This window comes from Quercus lobata, chromosome 2 (assembly GCF_001633185.2).
Source record: "Quercus lobata isolate SW786 chromosome 2, ValleyOak3.0 Primary Assembly, whole genome shotgun sequence".
Lineage (NCBI taxonomy): Eukaryota > Viridiplantae > Streptophyta > Magnoliopsida > Fagales > Fagaceae > Quercus > Quercus lobata.
In genome coordinates this window covers 51270906-51288852 of record NC_044905.1, presented here as the reverse complement: position 1 = coordinate 51288852, position 17947 = coordinate 51270906, and the positions used below count along the sequence as shown (strand labels likewise).

Below are 17947 nucleotides of genomic sequence, written 5' to 3'. Positions count from 1 at the left end.
TTAATGTGTCTATATTTGTGTTGCATGGGAAGCAAACTAATCGCTGCAGCGAGTGCTGGTTGGTATATATGGGCTTCAATTATTGGGTAAATTTTAGGTTGATTTCCTTATATGTGGTACATTAGGTTCTTCAACACAACCAATATTTTATTATTTTTCCCAAGGAAAATTAAATGCAGTCTTTGAATTTAATTGAGGAACCTTGTTTGACTCATTGTGTCCGAGTGCTTGTCCTTATTCATCCTCAGTGTTGTATACATCATTATACCCTCTAGTTCCATGTTTGGACTAATCTAGAATCAAGTTAGGCTTCATTTGCATGATGTTATCTTTGAGCACTTGCTTATTCAAATTTATATGAATCATTTTCATGTGTTCTGTTACTATGTAAATGACTTGATTTATTGGCATATTGAACTAAATGATACATACATGTAGATTGAATCAGAATTGGCTCTAATTTGTTTAAAATTTAAGAATATAGACCTAAGATTTTCATTGGCTCTACTTCTAAGTTCTAATTACCCTTTGACACTCTGGGTCGATACTGATACCATTTGGGTAGAAAATCCTAAAAATTGTTGTTCAATCCCTGGATTTTGCATCTTGTTCGGTGATTCCCTCTTTTGCATCTTGCCGGCACTACTTCAGAACCAAAAGGAAGGGAAAAAAAAAGGGTGGTTTATGTAAAATCAAATGAAGCCGTAATGAAAGGTTTACCTTTTTGTAACAAAATTCGGTATCCTACATAAAAAAGAAGGCTAAAAATAGGCTCACTATTAGTTAATGAAGAATTTGAGTCAAAGACTTCCTACACTTGTTTAATTGAATAATCGTCTTTATTTCAGAATCTTACTCTGATCGAGTAATCCTACCTCATATTTTGAGAATTAATACTCAAATTCTCATTCGGTAAAGTTTCAATGGGAATAGTACTCACGTCAAAATGTTTTTTTTTTTTTTTTTTTCACCTTTGACAGGTACTTATTATTATAGAGAATATGTCTATGTAATTCTAAAAATGTCACAAAGATCATTGTTACAAACTTGTTTTATTTGTTCTTAAATGGATTTTGTTGAAATAGTATGCATTAATATGTGTGAAAATACCTGTAAGGATAAGGGCCCAAGATTGTATATTGGGCCTTAGGCTTTGGTCGAAGACGTTGATTGGTCCGAGGACGAATAAGCAGTAGTAAGGGTGTTAAGTTTAGAGTTCCATAAGTAACATGCAAGTGGAAAGGTTGGGAAAAGTGGTCCAAGGAGGGTTGTCTTCTCGGATAGGCCAAGCACAGGTCAAATGTACATCCTATCGTTCAAGGTAACCTTCCAGGAAATTCCACTAATAGGGACGTGCATTATAAACGTACAAGAGGGATGAAAGCCCAGAAATGTCTAGGGAAAGGCTATTGCCACCGCATTAAATGCTCTGCAGCTAATTTCCTAACTGTATTAATGTAGAGAAGACCCCTGAACAGTGCTATCTTGGCTACCCCAACTCACAGAGGGCCTAAAGGGGTGTCCAATAGGACAAGCACTCAAGTAGTGGCTTAAATGATCAACAAGTGTAGGACCAAGATCGTTCAAAGGGAACTATATAATGTAAAAGACCCTCCGTGGAGAAGTGGGAGAAATCTAAAAAAGAAACATTGTAGCAATCAGAAAATAAATTTGTAATTATACTTAAGATAAAGATACAAGAACTGATCTCCTCAAACCTGCCCCAGGACGACTTTCTTTAGTTGAAATCCATCTATCTTTCTGTTCTTGTCATTGGAATCCACTTTGTTTGCCATCCAACTCATTATAGCCCAGTTTTCCAACTCACTCTCTATAAATTTATTGTTTTGGGCTTTTTGGGATTGAGCCTATTCATCCTTTGGGTAAGAGATTCAAACTTAGTTCTTACAATTGGCGCTATCTATGGGAATTTCTGGTGTTATAGTGAGTCTAACGTTCAAATATGGTAGGTTCAGGTCCACACCAGGCAGAATCTATGGGGTCTCAACGTGTAAACCATTTTGTCAACCTCAAGCGAAGAAAGGACTGGGAGGGGAGTGTGTATGCTACATAGACCAATAGGAGCCAGTCTCGGGGGAAGAGCCACCTCTCTCATGAGGAAGATACTAGAGCCCTGCAACTGGAGATTGACCATCTGAAGAGAAAGCTGCGACACGAATGGCGAAAGCGAACTCCCTCAAGTTCTAACTCTTCTTCTGATGGTGAAAATGATGGTAGCTATATACGCAGATCGAGAACCCCTCCCAGCGAGTCTTTCTCGTATGTCAAAGATCACCACCTTGAGCGCAGAAACAGGAGTTCATTCTCTAAAAGCGAGGGAAACAATGCGATGAGTAGGACGCTTAACCAGATCTCTAGGTCACCCTTCACACGTAGAATAGAGGAGGGGGTGTTTCCTCGGTGGTTCACCCAGCCCACATTCACCATGTATAATGGTTGAACTGACCCTGTGGAACACGTGAGCCACTTCAATCAGAGGATGGCTGTGCACTCCAAAAATGAGGCCCTGGTGTGCAAGGTGTTCCCCTCTAGTCTAGGGCTTGTGGCGATGAGGTGGTTTGATGGCCTAGCTACAGGTTCCATTAATTCCTTTAGAAAGCTCACCCAAGCCTTTGGGTCCCGTTTCATCACCTACAGTAGGGTCCCTCAGCCCCTAGATTCCTTGTTGTCCATGTCCATGCTAGAAGGGGAGACCCTAAAAGCGTACTCGAACAGATATTGGGAAATGTTTAATGAGATAGACGGTGACTTTGATGATGTGGCTGTCAGGACCTTCAAGGTCGGCCTACCTACTGAGCATGGGCTGAGGAAGTCCTTGATTGGGAAGCCTGCCACCAGTGTACGCAAGCTCATGAAGTGGATTGATAAGTATAAGAGGGTCGAGGAGGACCAACAGCAAGGCAAGGGAAAAGGTAAGGCTATCCCTTAGGAGAGGGGGGATTTCAGGTCGGACCGATACAACCATAACAGACCCCGGAGGGATTTTCTTGGGCAGTCTGGGTCCACGGCTCCTCAAACGGTTAACGTGGTGTTTCGAGAACTAGTGCATCAAGTCTTGGAGAAAATCAAGAACGAGCCATACTTCAAATGACCGAACAAAATGGAAGGAGACCCCTCGAGGTGCAACCAGAGCCTCCACTACCAATATCACCAGGAGTGGGGGCATACCATCGAGGATTGCAGAATTCTGTGGAATCATCTGGAGCAGCTTGTCAGAGAGGGAAGGTTACAATAGTTTCTGTACCAACCCAACGGGCAGAGGGACCAATCAATGTCAGAGGCTTAGGTGAACACTTCTTCAAGGCCCTTGTTAGGCACAATCAACGTCATCTTCGTTACTCCTAGGAGAACTGGCTCGCAGCCTTCCAGGGTGATGTCTGTAACTCAGCTACCCGCTGAGAAATCTTACAGAATGCCGAAGAGGGCAAGAATGGAGGCCTGACTAGCGTTAAGCTTTTCGGATGAGGACAAGGTGGGAACCATACAGCCACATGATGATGCTCTAGTGATCACCCTAAGGATAGAAGGGTATGATGTGAAAATGGTGATGGTGGACCAAGGTAGTGGGGTAGAGATCATGTACTCTAACTTGTAAAAAGGGTTGAACATGAGGCCCGAGGATTTAACAGCCTATGATTCGCCCTTGGTGAGCTTTGATGGAAAAGTAGTCATTCCAAAGGGTCAAATTAGACTACCCGTGCAGGCAAGGTCAAAAGTGGTGGAGGTGAATTTTATTGTGGTGAACGCCTATTCTCCCTACACGGCCATCGTAGGAAGACCTTGGCTTCACGCCTTGGGGGCTGTTTCCTCCACTCTGCATCAGAAGGTGAAATACTCGTCCAAGGACCAGATCAAAGAGCTCGTTGGGAGTCAATCCATGGCTAGGCAGTGCTTGGTGGCCGCCATTTTGCATTAACTTGGGGTTAAGTCCTCGGCCTTTACTGAGGAGGGCTCATAGCAATTAAAGACCCCAGTCTTATCTATCGATGGGCCGGCCAAGGAGGCGAAGTGTGAAGATTTGGAAAAGATTGCTGTGGGGGATGATTCAGAGAGGTTTTTTCAGGTTTGGGCCCAGCTGCCCCTTTAGGAGAAGGAAGAGTTATTAGCGTTTCTTAGGAGGAACATAGATGTGTTTGCATGGAGTGCTTACGAAGCTCCCGAGGTGGATCCGAGCTTCATATGTCACCATTTGAATGTCAACCCCTTTGTCATTCCTAAAAAGCAATCGCCTCGGTGCTCATTTAAGGACCACTCTGATGCTGTAAGAGACGAGGTGGTGAAGATTAAGTAGGCTGGGGCTATCGAGGAGGTGTTTTAGCCTGAGTGGCTAGCCAACACAGTGGTAGTGAAGAAGAAGAGTGGGAAATGGCGAGTGTGTGTGGATTTCACAGATCTAAATAAAGCTTGTCCAAAAGACCCTTTCCCTATACCTCGGATAGACCAACTGGTGGATGCAACTGTAGGCCATCCTCAGATGAGCTTCTTAGATGCCTTCCAAGGCTACCACCAAATACCACTAGCCTTGGACTATCAGGAAAAGACGGCTTTCGTCACTTCAACTGGGAATTACCACTACAAAGTGATGCCCTTCTATCTAAAGAATGTGGGATCTACCTATCAGAGGATGATGGCTAGGATGTTTGATCCTCAACTAGGAAAAAACATTGAGATTTACATAGACGACATGGTGGTCAAGAGTAAGATGGAGTCCGAGCACATTAACGACCTCGAGAATATATTTGAGGTCTTGAGGAGGCACAAGCTACGCCTTAACGCTTCTAAGTGTTCCTTTGGTGTTGGTTTGGGAAAGTTCTTGGACTTCATGGTCACTCACCATGGGATTGAGGTTAATCTTGACCAAATTAAGGCAATTAACAGTCTACAACTACCTTGGAATCCCAAGGAGGTCCAGAAGCCGACAAGAATGATTGCTGCTTTAAACCGATTCATCTCTCGGTCAGCTGACAGGTGTAGGCATAGTTGTCAAAACGTGAATCGTATCATGAATCAATTTTTAATTTTTTCGTATCGTATCGTGTATTGTAAGATACACAAACACTTAATAAAATTTATAAAAAATTATAAATATACATATATAAAGGGTATACTCATTATAAATTTTGAATGTATTCAACTAATGACTAATTTATTCATCACTTATGTAATAATATTTAACAAGCTAACTAAATAAATCAAACTAGCATGTGTTTATTATAACATACACATTCAAATTACTTAAATTCAAAAGTGATAATATATTACAAATGAACCAAAAATAATAATTTATTTTCATCATATTCATCAAAGTGCCTAATCAACCCCATCTAAGTCAACGCTATCATCATGTTTATAATTTTGCAAATTTATTTCTTCATTAAAATTTTCTTCATCGTTATTCGTCATTAACATTTACTATCTCTTCTTGTTCTTTTTATTTTAATAATTTTTTTATAAATTATTTTTTTTTGGCATTCTAGTTTCTTGGACTTATAACAATAACGATAAAAAAAAATTTAAAATAAATTTTTAAATATTAAAGTGAAAGGTAAGTGTGTACTGTGTAGTCCAATTGTAGGAGAGAGGGGAAAAAACTTATGAATATGTTATTTTACTAGGCTAAATTAAGTAAACTAATAATTTTTTGCTACAACTTGTTAGATTTGAATAAAAGTACAAAGTTCAACAAAAAATCTCATTTTAAAGCATTTGTCTATGTATCGTACGACACGATACGATTCATACGATACACACACTGTATCGTACGATTTATGAGCACTTACAATACGCTGATAAGATACGAAACTTTTTCCACACGATACGATACATATTGCTTATCGTACGATACTGACAACTATGGGTGTAGGCCCTTCTTTCAGTTGTTGAACAAGTGGAAGGGGTTTAAATGGAACGAAGAGTGCGTCTTAGCCTTCCAGCAACTGAAGGAATACCTCTCTCGGCCACCCATTATGTCAAGACCCGAGGTGGACGAGGTTTTGTTTGCCTACATTACTGTCGCCTCCCACGCGGTGAGCTTGGTGCTGGTACGGGTTGATAGTGGGGTACAGAGGCCAATTTACTATGTGAGCAAGTCACTACATGAGGTTGAGGTTCGTTACCTACCACTGGAGAAAGCCATTTTGGCAATGGTGCATCGCACACGTAAGCTCCCTCATTACTTCCAATCACACACAGTTGTTGTCATCACCCAGCTCCAGCTTAGATCTCTACTTCGGAGCGCTGATTACACTGGGAGAATTTCCAAATGGGGTACGATCCTAGAAGCCTTTGATATCAAGTACATGCCTCGTATCTCTATCAAGGGACAAGTCCTCGCTGATCTGGTGGCTGAGTTTGCTGAAACTTTGTTAGAAGAGAGAATGGAGAAGTAGAACATGAATGAAAAATTGGTTGGTTCAATCTCTGAACAAGAACCTTTGTCCTAGAAGGTATATGTTGATGATGCAGTGAACCATAGAGGATTTGGAGTGGAACTAGTTCTGATATCTCCTGAGAGGATTACAATTGAGAAATCCTTGAGATTGGGCTTCTCGGCCACAAACAATGAGGCTGAGTATGAAGCTCTGTTGGCCAGGATGATCATGGTTCAGAAGATGGGTGGAAAAGCAGTGGAAATATTCTCTGATTCAAGATTGGTTGTAGGTCAAGTTCAAGGAGAGTTAGAAGCCAGAGATCTCAGAATGCAAGAGTACTTGAGCCAGGTTAGACATTTACAGTCAAGATTTGAATCTTTTAACTTATCACAAATCCCCAAAAGTAGAAATACACATTCTGACTCTCTTGCCACACTGGCAACCTCCTCGGCACAAAGTTTTCCTCGGGTGATTCTTGTAGAAGACTTATATAAGCCTATTGAGGTAGGAAACAATGTGGTTCACATTCATCAAATTAGGGTAGGACCTAGCTGGATGGATTCCATAGTATTGTTCCTTAAGGAGGATGTCCTATTCAAGAATATAATTGAGGCTGAAAAGGTACGGAGGAAGGCTCCTCGGTTTTGGCTGTCTGAGGACTAAAAGTTGTACAAGAGATCCTTTTCTGGCCCATATCTACTATGCATACACCCAGAAGCAATCGAGCTTCTCCTAGAAGAATTACATGAAGGGATTTGTGAAAGCCACACAGGGGGTAAGTCTTTGTCTCACAGGACCCTTACACAAGACTATTGGTGGCCAAATATGCAGAAGGAAGCACAAGAATATGTGAAGAAGTGTGACCAGTGTCAAAAATTTGCACCGAACATTCATTAACCAAGAGGAGTCCTTAACCCACTGTTCAGCTCTTGACCTTTTGCTCAATGGGGATTGGACATTATAGGTCATTTCCCTAAAGCGGCAGGGAAAAAAAGATATTTGTTGGTTGGCATAGATTACTTTACCAAGTGAGTTGAAGCGGAACCTTTGGCAAATATCAGAGATGCGGATGCTAAGAAATTTATTTGGAAGAATATTGTCACTCGGTTTGGAATCCCTCATACACTCATCTCGGACAACGGATTGCAATTTGATAGCAAGGCTTTCAGGAAGTATTGTTGTACTCTGGGCATAATAAATAGATATTCCACCCTGGCATATCCACAGGGGAACAGGCAAGCCGAAACTGTCAACAAGGTCATAGTTAGTAGGCTTAAAAAGAGGCTGGACGATGCAAAGGGAAAATGGGTGGAAGAACTGCCACATGTCCTTTGGACATACCGAACTACGCCTCGTAGATCCACAAGGAAGACGCCATTTTCAATGACTTATGGGGCCGAGGTTGTTATTCCTCTAGAAACTGGGTTCCCCACACTGAAAACAAGCTCTTTCACCCCAAGTAGCAATGTTGGGCTATTAAAGAAGAGGTTGGACTTAATTGAAGAATGAAGAGAAAATGCCATGGTCCAATTGGCCTACTATCAACACAAGCTCAAGCAAGGGTATGATGCCAACGTAAAGCTAAGGCCCCTAACAGTTAGAGCCTTGGTATGAAGAAAGATTTTGGGTACTGCAAAGAACCCAGCATGGGGAAAATTGGGACCCAACTAGGAAAGACCATATCATATCACATCAATGGTTGGAATAGGTGCGTACTATCTTAAAGATCTAGAGGAAAAGACTATACCATGCCCCTGGAATGTAAATAATCTCAAAAGATATTATTATTAATGAAAGTCTTCTTTGTCACTTTCTCGTGTATTACATTATCTGTTGAACTTCCAATTATTTTCCTAAATGTTAAATAGAACCTTAGCTATGTCTGGTTCCTCGAACCATCTGTTTTGGGTAAATTAACACTTCCAATTATTTTCCTAAGTATTAAACAGAATCTTAGCTATGCTTGGTTCCTCGGACCACCTGCTTTGGGTAAATTAATACTTAATGACATCTATCTAAGTATTAAACAGAACCTTAGCTATGCCTGGTTCCTTGGACCACCTGCTTTAGGTAAATTAATACTTGATAACAATCTTCTAAGTATCAAACAGAATCTTGGTCATGCCTGGCTCCTCGGACCACATACCTTGGGTAAATTGATATGTTAAGCTATTTATCTAAGTATTAAACAGAACCTTAGCTATGTCTAATTCCTCGGACCACCTGTTTTGGGTAAATTAATACTTAATGATATCTATCTAAGTATCAAACAGAACCTTAGTCATGCCTGGCTCCTCGGACCACATAACTTGGGTAAATTGATATGTTAAGCTATTTTCCTAAGTATTAAACAAAATCTTAGCTATGCCTGGTTCCTCTGACCACCTGCTTTGGGTAAATTAATACTTAAGGACATCTATCTAGGTATTAAACAGAACCTTAGTTATGCTTGGTTCCTCGAACCACCTGTTTTGGTTAAATTAATACTTAATGACATTTATCTAAGTATTAAATAGAACCTTAGCTATGCCTGGTTCTTCGGACCACCTGCTTTGGGTAAATTAATACTTAATGACATCTATCTGAGCATCAAACGGAACCTTAATCATACCTGGCTCCTCAGACCACCTGCTTTGGGCAGATTAACACTTTGTGACATCCACTTATTTTCCTAAGTGTCAAACAGATCCTAGGTTATACCCAATTCCTTGGATCACTGGCTATAAGTAAGTTAAGTTTCTTGGATTTTTATCAAAGTGTTGAGCAAAATGTGATAATTCTCTTTATTGCTGACACTTATTCAATTTATTTAATTTATCAAGTGATGTATTGTTGTTAGCCTTTATTAAAGGAATAGCAGTAGTTCACTGTTACCTGCAACTTTGTTGAAGTTAAAGACACGTAAAGTAAAGATACACAAGGTAAAAAGCGAAGTCTTTTCATTAGACAAAATGAAAGTACAATACATTCAATGATAGACTATCACTACAAAAACAAAAAAGGAGAAGAAGCGCTAAGATCCTAAAGCTATGCCTTAGAAATAGGAGGGTCATCCTTGGCCTTAGTTGCGTCGTCCTTGGCCTTGGAATCAGCACTTTGGCAGGGTTGTGGCCTCCTTACCCTTATCCTCAGGTTGAGCTCCCCCCTGGCTAGCCTCTTTGCCCTCGGCCACTTTAACCTTCTAACTTTGGTTACTAGCTTTGTCAGGCCTTGTGAGGGCGTCAGGAGGGGGAAGAGAGGCCTGGGTGGTGGAGGGCTATCCCGAGGGAGGGAGAGCAGGAGCAGAGGGAGGAGGGAGATCCATTGGAATTTCTTGAATGTCTTCAGGATAAAACACGTTCTCAGCAAGTCTCCACTTGGAGGTAGCAGGGACTCCTACTCGGTTAAGCGCTCCCGCCCATACCTCTTTGCAGAAGTCTCTGCACACCTCCGCCAGCTCCTCTGCCAGTTGAGTTTGGGTTTCCTACACCCTGCGGTCATAAGCCGCTTGTTCTGAAGCCTCAGCAACCTCCTTGATTGCCTGGGCTGCTTCCTTGGCTTTCTGCAAGTCGACCCTTAGCTTTAGGACCAGTTGCCTTTAGGTAGCCAGCTCTATCTCCGTGATATGAAGCTTCTTACGTTGGTCCTCAGCTTGGGCCTCTACGTTCTTCAGGCCAGCCTTAATGCTTAGGCGTGAGCTTTTCTCTGCAACCAACTTTGTGACGAGCTCCTTATTCTTGTGTTCAGTTGCGTTGAGAGCCTTATCGGCCTCAACGCGGTGGCTTGCCTCGGCCTTGGCCTCATTCCGGGCATCGTTGACCCATTTCTTGGCCACAAAGACCTCCTGGGTAATCTGTACAAAAAGGGCAAGGGGATCCCATGTTAAAAAAAAAAAAAAAAAAGAGGGCAAAAGGAGAATCTTAACATCTAATCGAAAATTAGGACGATGAGCTTACCATAGCAAGGTCCCTTTTCAGGGACATGAACAGGTTTGGCTGCCTCACGTGCCTTAAAACTTCCATGTCTTTAGGCAGGAGAAGGGGTTGCTCTAAGGCTTCGGCAACATAAGCTAAATGCCCCCTCTGGTACTCCCTGATGGAGGCATTCCATAGGATAGCAATACCATCCAACTCCAGCCGAGGGGCCCAAGTACGTTGTTGTTGGCACACTTCAGCCCCACTTGGCTCCTCCCTGCTGTCCACAGAGGAGGCTTGCTTGTCCTTGGCTATCTTTTGTTGTTTGGCCCCCTTTTACAGGACCACCTCACCCTCCTCCAACTCCTACTCCTTCATTTTCTTTTTCAAGTTGGGAATGGGGAGTAGGCTGAGCACGGTCGTAAGAGGAGGAAGGGGAGGGGGAAGCGCAGGAGGAGGTTTAGATCCCGAGGCGCCCTGAAGACCCGTTCCCCTGTTTTTTAGGAGGTCACATAGCCCTGTCTTTTTGTTATCCAGTGGCATCTCCTCTTCTTCTATGGAATCGCTGTCAACACGCGCGATGATAAGCTTAGAAGAATGGGTGGCAGAGTGTTTGTCTAATTCCTCCTCGAAGTCTAGGAGATGGATTATGGGCTCTACCTGCTCCTCCTCACCCTCCTCGAAGTGGAATCGGTCAATCTCGACCTCAAGAGATAGACGTGAGGAAGCTATTTCCTCCCTCGGAGCAGCTACTTCTCGGGAAGAGCGATGAAGAGGCAATTCAATTGGTGAAAGATCTCTCTGAGCCAAAAAGTCAGGCACAGAAACGTCTATGCGGGCTAATTTGGGATCACCGGCTCTTATCACTTGGCCCGCGTCCTGGTATGTTCTTGACAGAGGCTTGTAGTCGAGAATTAAGTGGATGGCTCGCAGCTGCCTATCTTCACTTATAAATACCTCCGACCTCAACAACTTGTTGAGACCCGGAACGTTGACCAAGCTGAGTCTTGATGCAATGTGCGTTTTATCTGTAAAAACATCCGAGGAGGAAATTATGGTTAGATTGGTGAAAATTATCATCAGAGGAAGGCGAAGTGTTAAAACTGAAAGGAAGTAAAGCTAAAAAGGCTAAATCCTTTGTCGAGGGACCTAATCCTAGGGTACCCCACTTGGTTCTCCCTCCCGAGTTGGGCAGTGAAGACCGTTGTGCCAATCCCCAGAGGCGATCAGGTAATCATCCTTCAAGCCCTTGTTAGACTTAGGAAGACACGATACCATTCTAACAGTGTCAGACTGGGACTTGAGATAAAATACCGCGCTGGCAAGGGAATGGCACTTGTACATGTGAACAACGTCGTGCCATGTGAGCCCTAAGTTCATCTGCTCATTCAGAACATCTACACTCCCTAAAACTCTAAATAGGTTGGGAGCGCACTGGTGAGGACACAGTCTATGGTTGATTAGGTAATCTTTGGTTACCCTACCCATGGGAAGTGTCATTCCTCCCTTGATGAAGGGGATCATAGGAATGAAAACTTCACCTTCTTTTCTATCTGTAAGAATTTGGTCTGGGGCACAATATTGTAGGGCTACTCCCTGCGGGATGTGGTACCTAGCCCTAAAGCCCTCCATAGTGGTGGGAGAATTTACTAGGTGCTTAAACCTACCCATTTGGTTAAGCTAAAAAGAAGTGAGTGAAGTTCGTAAGCAACGGAAAAAAAGAATAGAAGGCCGAGAAGAATGGCCGAGGAGGAAAGAACCTAGAAAGGAAGAAACTTACAAGAATAATCACGTGTTTTGCTTCTGATACTTCTTAAGGGTTTCAATTTCTTAAAGAAAGAGACTTGGAGATTTTAGAGATCTGGGAAGCCTTAAAGGTTTGAAAGCTAAGAATTTCTTGAGAGTTTGAAGACTAGTGAAATGAAGAAAAATGATTTCCCTGGGTATCTTATATAGAAGGCGGAATGAGTGACAGTTATCCCGCTCAAAATTCAAGGAGAAATGTCAACCGTAGGATCTGTGTCTCACCGTTGAATGCGGGGAACAAAACTCCGCCTGGAGCAATTAATGATGCATCTCAGGCTCTGAAACGTTAGTAACAGTTATGGGGCACGCAAAATGGTAATCCCAGGCGTGTAAACCAAAGAGATGAATAGTTTTAACTCTTAAATATCAAAACCCCCATTTTTCTCCTCTGATAAGAGGGAAAAACCGGAGTTTTGAGGGGCTATTGTAGGGATAAGGGCCCAAGATTGTTTTGGTCGAGGACGTTAATTGGTCTGAGGACGAATAAGCAGTAGTGAGGATGTTAAGTTCAGAGTCCCATAAGTAACGTGCAAGTGGAAAGGTTGGGAAAAGTGTTTCGAGGAGGACTGTCTCCTTGGATAGGCCAAGCACAGGTCAAATGTACATCCTATCATTCAAGGTGACCTTCTAGGAAATTCCACAAATAGGGACGTGCATTATAAATGTACAAGAGAGATGGAAGCCCAAAAATGTCTAGGGAAAGGCTGCTGCCACTGCATTAAATGCTCTGTAGCTAACTTCCTAGCTACATTAACGTGGAGAAGACCCCTGAACAATGCTGCCTTGGCTATCCCAACTCACAGAGGGCCTAAAGGAGTGTCCAATATGACAAGTACTCAAGTAGTGGCTTAGATGATCAATAAGTGTAGGACCAAGATCGTTTAAAGGGGATTGTATAATGTAAGAGACCCTCCATGGAGAAGTGGGAGAAATCTAAAAAAGAAATATTGTAGCAATCAGAAAATAAATTTGTAATTATACTTAAGATAAAGATACAAGAACTGATCTCCTCGGACCTGCCCGAGGACGACTTTCTTTAGTTGAAATCCATCTATCTTTCTGTTCTTGTCATTGGAATCCACTTTGTTTGCCATCCAACTCATTATAGCCTAGTTTTCCAACCCATTCTCTATAAATTTATTGTTTTGGACTTTTTGGACCTGAGCCTGTTCATCCTTTGAGTCAGGGATTCAAACTCGGTCCTTACAATACCAACCCAAAGTAATTGAGATATTTAGCATCCCCTAATATCTTGTTTCATTATGTAGGCTCAAATATGCATCTACCCACCCATAGATTTAGAGATTCAAAATGGAATCATCACTTAATTTTATTCATGACTAGGAAATTAAAAAGACCTTGAAATTTTATTGAAACACAAAATAATTCATCAATTTGAAAATATATGCATATACTTGATATCAAGCTTCAACCTTAAAAATAAATAAGAATTTCATAACTATCGACCTAGTTACATACAATTAATACAAGTTTCTACACCCTAATTCAGTGCCAAAGTTATAGTATTGCAAGTTGTTAAACATATATCCAACCCGCCCAATTCAGAGATCAATCTCCTAGAATATAATATCTCTAATGATAATTTACCCACTTACATAAGGAATGAGAGAAGCATAAATGATAAAAGAGACTAAATTAACAACAAAATCGTAATCAAATCAAAACTTGAAGTAACGAATATAATCAAAGTTGAATCGGAAAAAATAAATTGAACAACTTCTTGTAAGAAAATACTGCTGAATTAAAAGTGGCAGCTTGTATTCCACCACTATCCATGTTTGGTATTTATAGATATAAACACAATTGAAATTAATAAACATAAGTTAACAACCAAAAGATAATTACAGCTGAGTATAATGTATCACTAGATAAAGATTATTCCAGCACTCTTCAAAATATTGAGTCACTAACGAACTCATCTTCATCTGCTCTTGTGGATGATGATGTGATAGCAACATTGGATATATATTTTTATCCTTAACATCCCCATGCAAGCTGATGGGGAGGTCATGAATCATAAGCTTGGAATGAAGCGGGTGAAATCGGGTTGTGGTCAACCCTTTGGTAAACAAGTCTGCAAGTTGAAACGAGGCGGAGATAAACTTAGAAAAAATATCTTTGCATGTTACCTTTCCCTAATGAAATGGTAATCCACGTTAAGATGCTTGATGCGTGCATGAAACACTGGATTACTAGCAAGAGACAAGGCACCAAGGTTATCACACCAAAGAGTAGGAGGGTGAGAAAGAGCGATACCAAGGCCTTCGAGCAACATTCTAAACCAATATAACTCAACTGCCACGGTGCCACCATAGTCATGGATCAGTACTTGGATTCTATACTCGATTGAGACACAACCGCCTGCTTCTTTGCACTCCAAGAGATTAAACATGGTCCAAGGAAAACTACAAAACCAGTAGTAGACCTTTTTTCATTAACATCCCCCCTGCCCAATCTAAGTCACATAATGCATTTAGTGTCAAAGAACCTTTTCCAAAGTAGAGACCACGATCAAGTGAGCCTTTGAGACATCTCAAAACTCGCTTTGCTGCTAACTAATGAACCCTACGTGGATAGTGCATAAACTAGTAGAGCTTGTTAACAACGAAGTTGATTTTTCGTTGAGTTAAGGTACAGTATTGAAGTGCACCAACAATGCTTCTATACTCAGTTGGATCCGAGAGGGGATCACCTGATCTTTGTGACAATTTAGAACTAAAGGTCATCGGTGTAGCTCCATCCATCTTGCAACAAAGGAGAAAATCAACTATATATTTGGTTTGAGAAAGATAAAAATTGGATGCATCACAATCAACCTTGATTCCCAAAAAAGAATGCAAAGAAACTAAATCCTTCATAGTAAAATCACAAATCATGCAACGTATCAGATAATGAATGAATTGTAGACTAGTTCCCGTCACTATGATATCATCTACATGAATTAAAACGAAAATCTTGATACTTGATTTACATAAATGAACAAAGAATAATCAACATAAGATTCAGTAAAACCAAGACTGAGTAAAGATTATGTGAGTCGATTAAACTAGTCATGTGGAGCTTGCTTGAGACCATAGATCGCTTTCTTCAATTTGCACACATAATTTGGAAATGTTGACTAAAAAAATCACAAAAGTTGCTCCATAAAAACCTCTTCATCCAAAGTCCCATGGAGGAAATCATTTTAGACATTTAATTGTCTAAGTGGCCAATTAAAATGAATTGCAAGTGCAAGAACCACTCTGACGGTTGCTGTTTTTTGATAACAAGACTAACGTTCTTTTTTTGGGTAATCCAAACTATCTTGCTGTTGGAATCCCTTAGCCACCAATTAGGCCTTGGACCTCTCAATAGAACCATCAAGACATTGCTTCACTTAATAAACTCATTTGCTGTGGATTACATTCTTGTTGGCTGGGTGTGGACATAGACTCCAAGTATCATTAGCATGCACGGTTGAGAATTCATCCTGCATTGCTTTCTGCCATTCCTTGAACTTGACAGCATAAATTTTAAGAAGAGGGTTTAGTAGGTATTGCAAGAGTATGTAGTGCACACAAAGGATGTTTAGTGAAGTAATAAACTTTATAAACTGGACAAGTATTTGGGCAATGAATACCAGATTTACTTCGAGTAACCATAGGTTGATCATTGTGAGGTGGAGAAGCTGTAGAGCCTGTTACAACATGTGTTAAAAGGAGAATTTGGTCCAAGACTCTTAGTTGTTGTTGTATGTGAATTAGGCAAGGTAATAATAAATTGTGAAATAGTAGTTGAAGGAAAAAAGGTTACCTTAATTAATAAAGTTGGAGTTGCAGGGAATTTCTCTCACTTGTTCAGAATCTGTTGTAGCAGGATGAAATACGCTGGGACTCTCTTTTCGATCAGGAAATTGAAGTTCATCAAACACCAAATGTCCTCAAATAGACTATTGGTAATTGGATCAAGACACCTATATCCTCTATGATTAGCACTATACCCCAAAAATATGCACCTTTTGGAATGAAATATCAGTTTGTGATTCTTGCAAGGCCTTAGCAATGGGTAGCAAACACAACCCAAATTTCTAAGAATGGAATAATTAGCTGCTTGATTGAGTAGCACTTGAAAATGTGACTGATTATTCAAAACTGTTAAAGAACCCAAGAACCCGGTTCTCAATGTATAAAATCTAATAAAATCATTTAAAAAAAAAAAACTCACTTACTCACTAAGCAACATGGAAATTAAAGATACACAACATCGATGCAATGCAACCATAAGTATGAGCTTCAAATGGCTTTAGCCTTTGCCAGTAAAACCTCTGGTCTCTGTGTAAATAATAATCACATTTCATAGTGCATTTTTGATTTATCAGCTTTAGTAGTTGATAAAATCTAATAAAATTAAATAATGCTATCCTTTTAGGATTTATTGTGAAAATGTGTGGACATAACATCATTCTAAGATTAAATCCACAAATCTTACGAAGAAAAATCCACTCCACCAATTGACAGGTGACACCACACCCACTCATATTTTCTCCAACCAATTAGGTTTCATGCTTTTTCATTTTCTCCTTTTATCTCTTCCAATTTCCATACACATGGGCAATACCAACCACTAATAGAAAAACAAAATAAATAAAAAAATAAAATGAAAAATAAAAGAGGAAGAAGAAAGGGAAACAGATCCAGAGAAGCTACAGCACAATGAGGTTTCCCAAATTTTTGTGAAGAAAGGTACAACTGTGAGATTGGGAAGGGAAATGAATCACTAGCTTATTTTGTCATTGGAGGGGTAAAATTGGATTTTTGAGAAAAATATGAGGGTAAATTAAGGAGAATTTAACACCATTCCAGCGGTACTGTTTTAACACATTCGACACGACTTTCATGTTTTGCAATTGCAACTTAGGCTATGTTTGGTTGCTGTAAAACGTTTTCCGAAAAATACATATTTTCCGGAAATGCTAATTTCCGGAAAAGGAAAATGTATTCAGGTTGTTTGGTTGTCTCAGACATCGTTTTACGGAAAATCAGTTCCGGTGTTTGATTCGTCCAAATATTTTACAGAAATAGTTTTACGGAAAATCAATTCCGGTGTTTGGTTCGTCCAAACATTTTACGGAAAATATTTTACGGAAAATCAATTCCCATGTTTGGTTCGGTCAAACATTTTACGAAAAATAAAATTCGTTTTTTACGGAAAACCAATTCTGGTGTTTGGTTTGTGGATCATTTTACGGAAAATATAAAATGTGTTACAAATTCAAGCACCTGAATTATCTAGACAAACCTATAACAATACAAAACTAATCATCCACTTCAACATCAAAAATAAGCATTCAAATTCAAGAACCTGCATTCCCTATACATATCTGTAACAGTACAAAAATTATGGTCATTTGGTTCAACATCAAACATAATCATTTGAATATACCCATAATATTTATATAAAAACAGCCACATCAATCGTTCACCATTGGCATTACACCTCAATGGTGTACAAAAATGATACCTATTTGTGGTATCTGAACAGTACAAATACATAATTTGGGCAATTATATCGTCCCAATAATACAAAAGAGTACATATATAATACATTGATAGGTCAATGCTAATACTACAACAAAGATTAATTCCTAAATCTACCATCATAGTCAACATGAAATAAGCAAATCAAATTTGTGAGAAGAAATAACCCTTCCTCAACTTAGCATTCTTGGCTAAAAATCTGCGTGCCGTCTTCTCATTTTCACAAAGATGGTCGAAGGCAGTAGCGAGCATATCTTCGCTATATCCATCCGCCATCATAGCCATTACCTCATTGTACAAAGCTGTGTAATCTACCGGG

At 40.3% G+C, this 17947-nt stretch overlaps 1 long non-coding RNA gene across 1 annotated transcript; it reads right to left on the bottom strand.

The window, feature by feature from the left end:
- Positions 1-14737: 14737 nt before the first annotated feature.
- LOC115975792 lies at positions 14738-16529 on the bottom strand. The gene is made up of 3 exons (XR_004088194.1): positions 15905-16529; positions 15732-15788; positions 14738-15608 (listed from the first exon to the last, which is right to left on the bottom strand). It is a non-coding gene; the product is annotated as an uncharacterized LOC115975792 (long non-coding RNA).
- Between the last annotated feature and the right edge of the window lie 1418 nt (positions 16530-17947).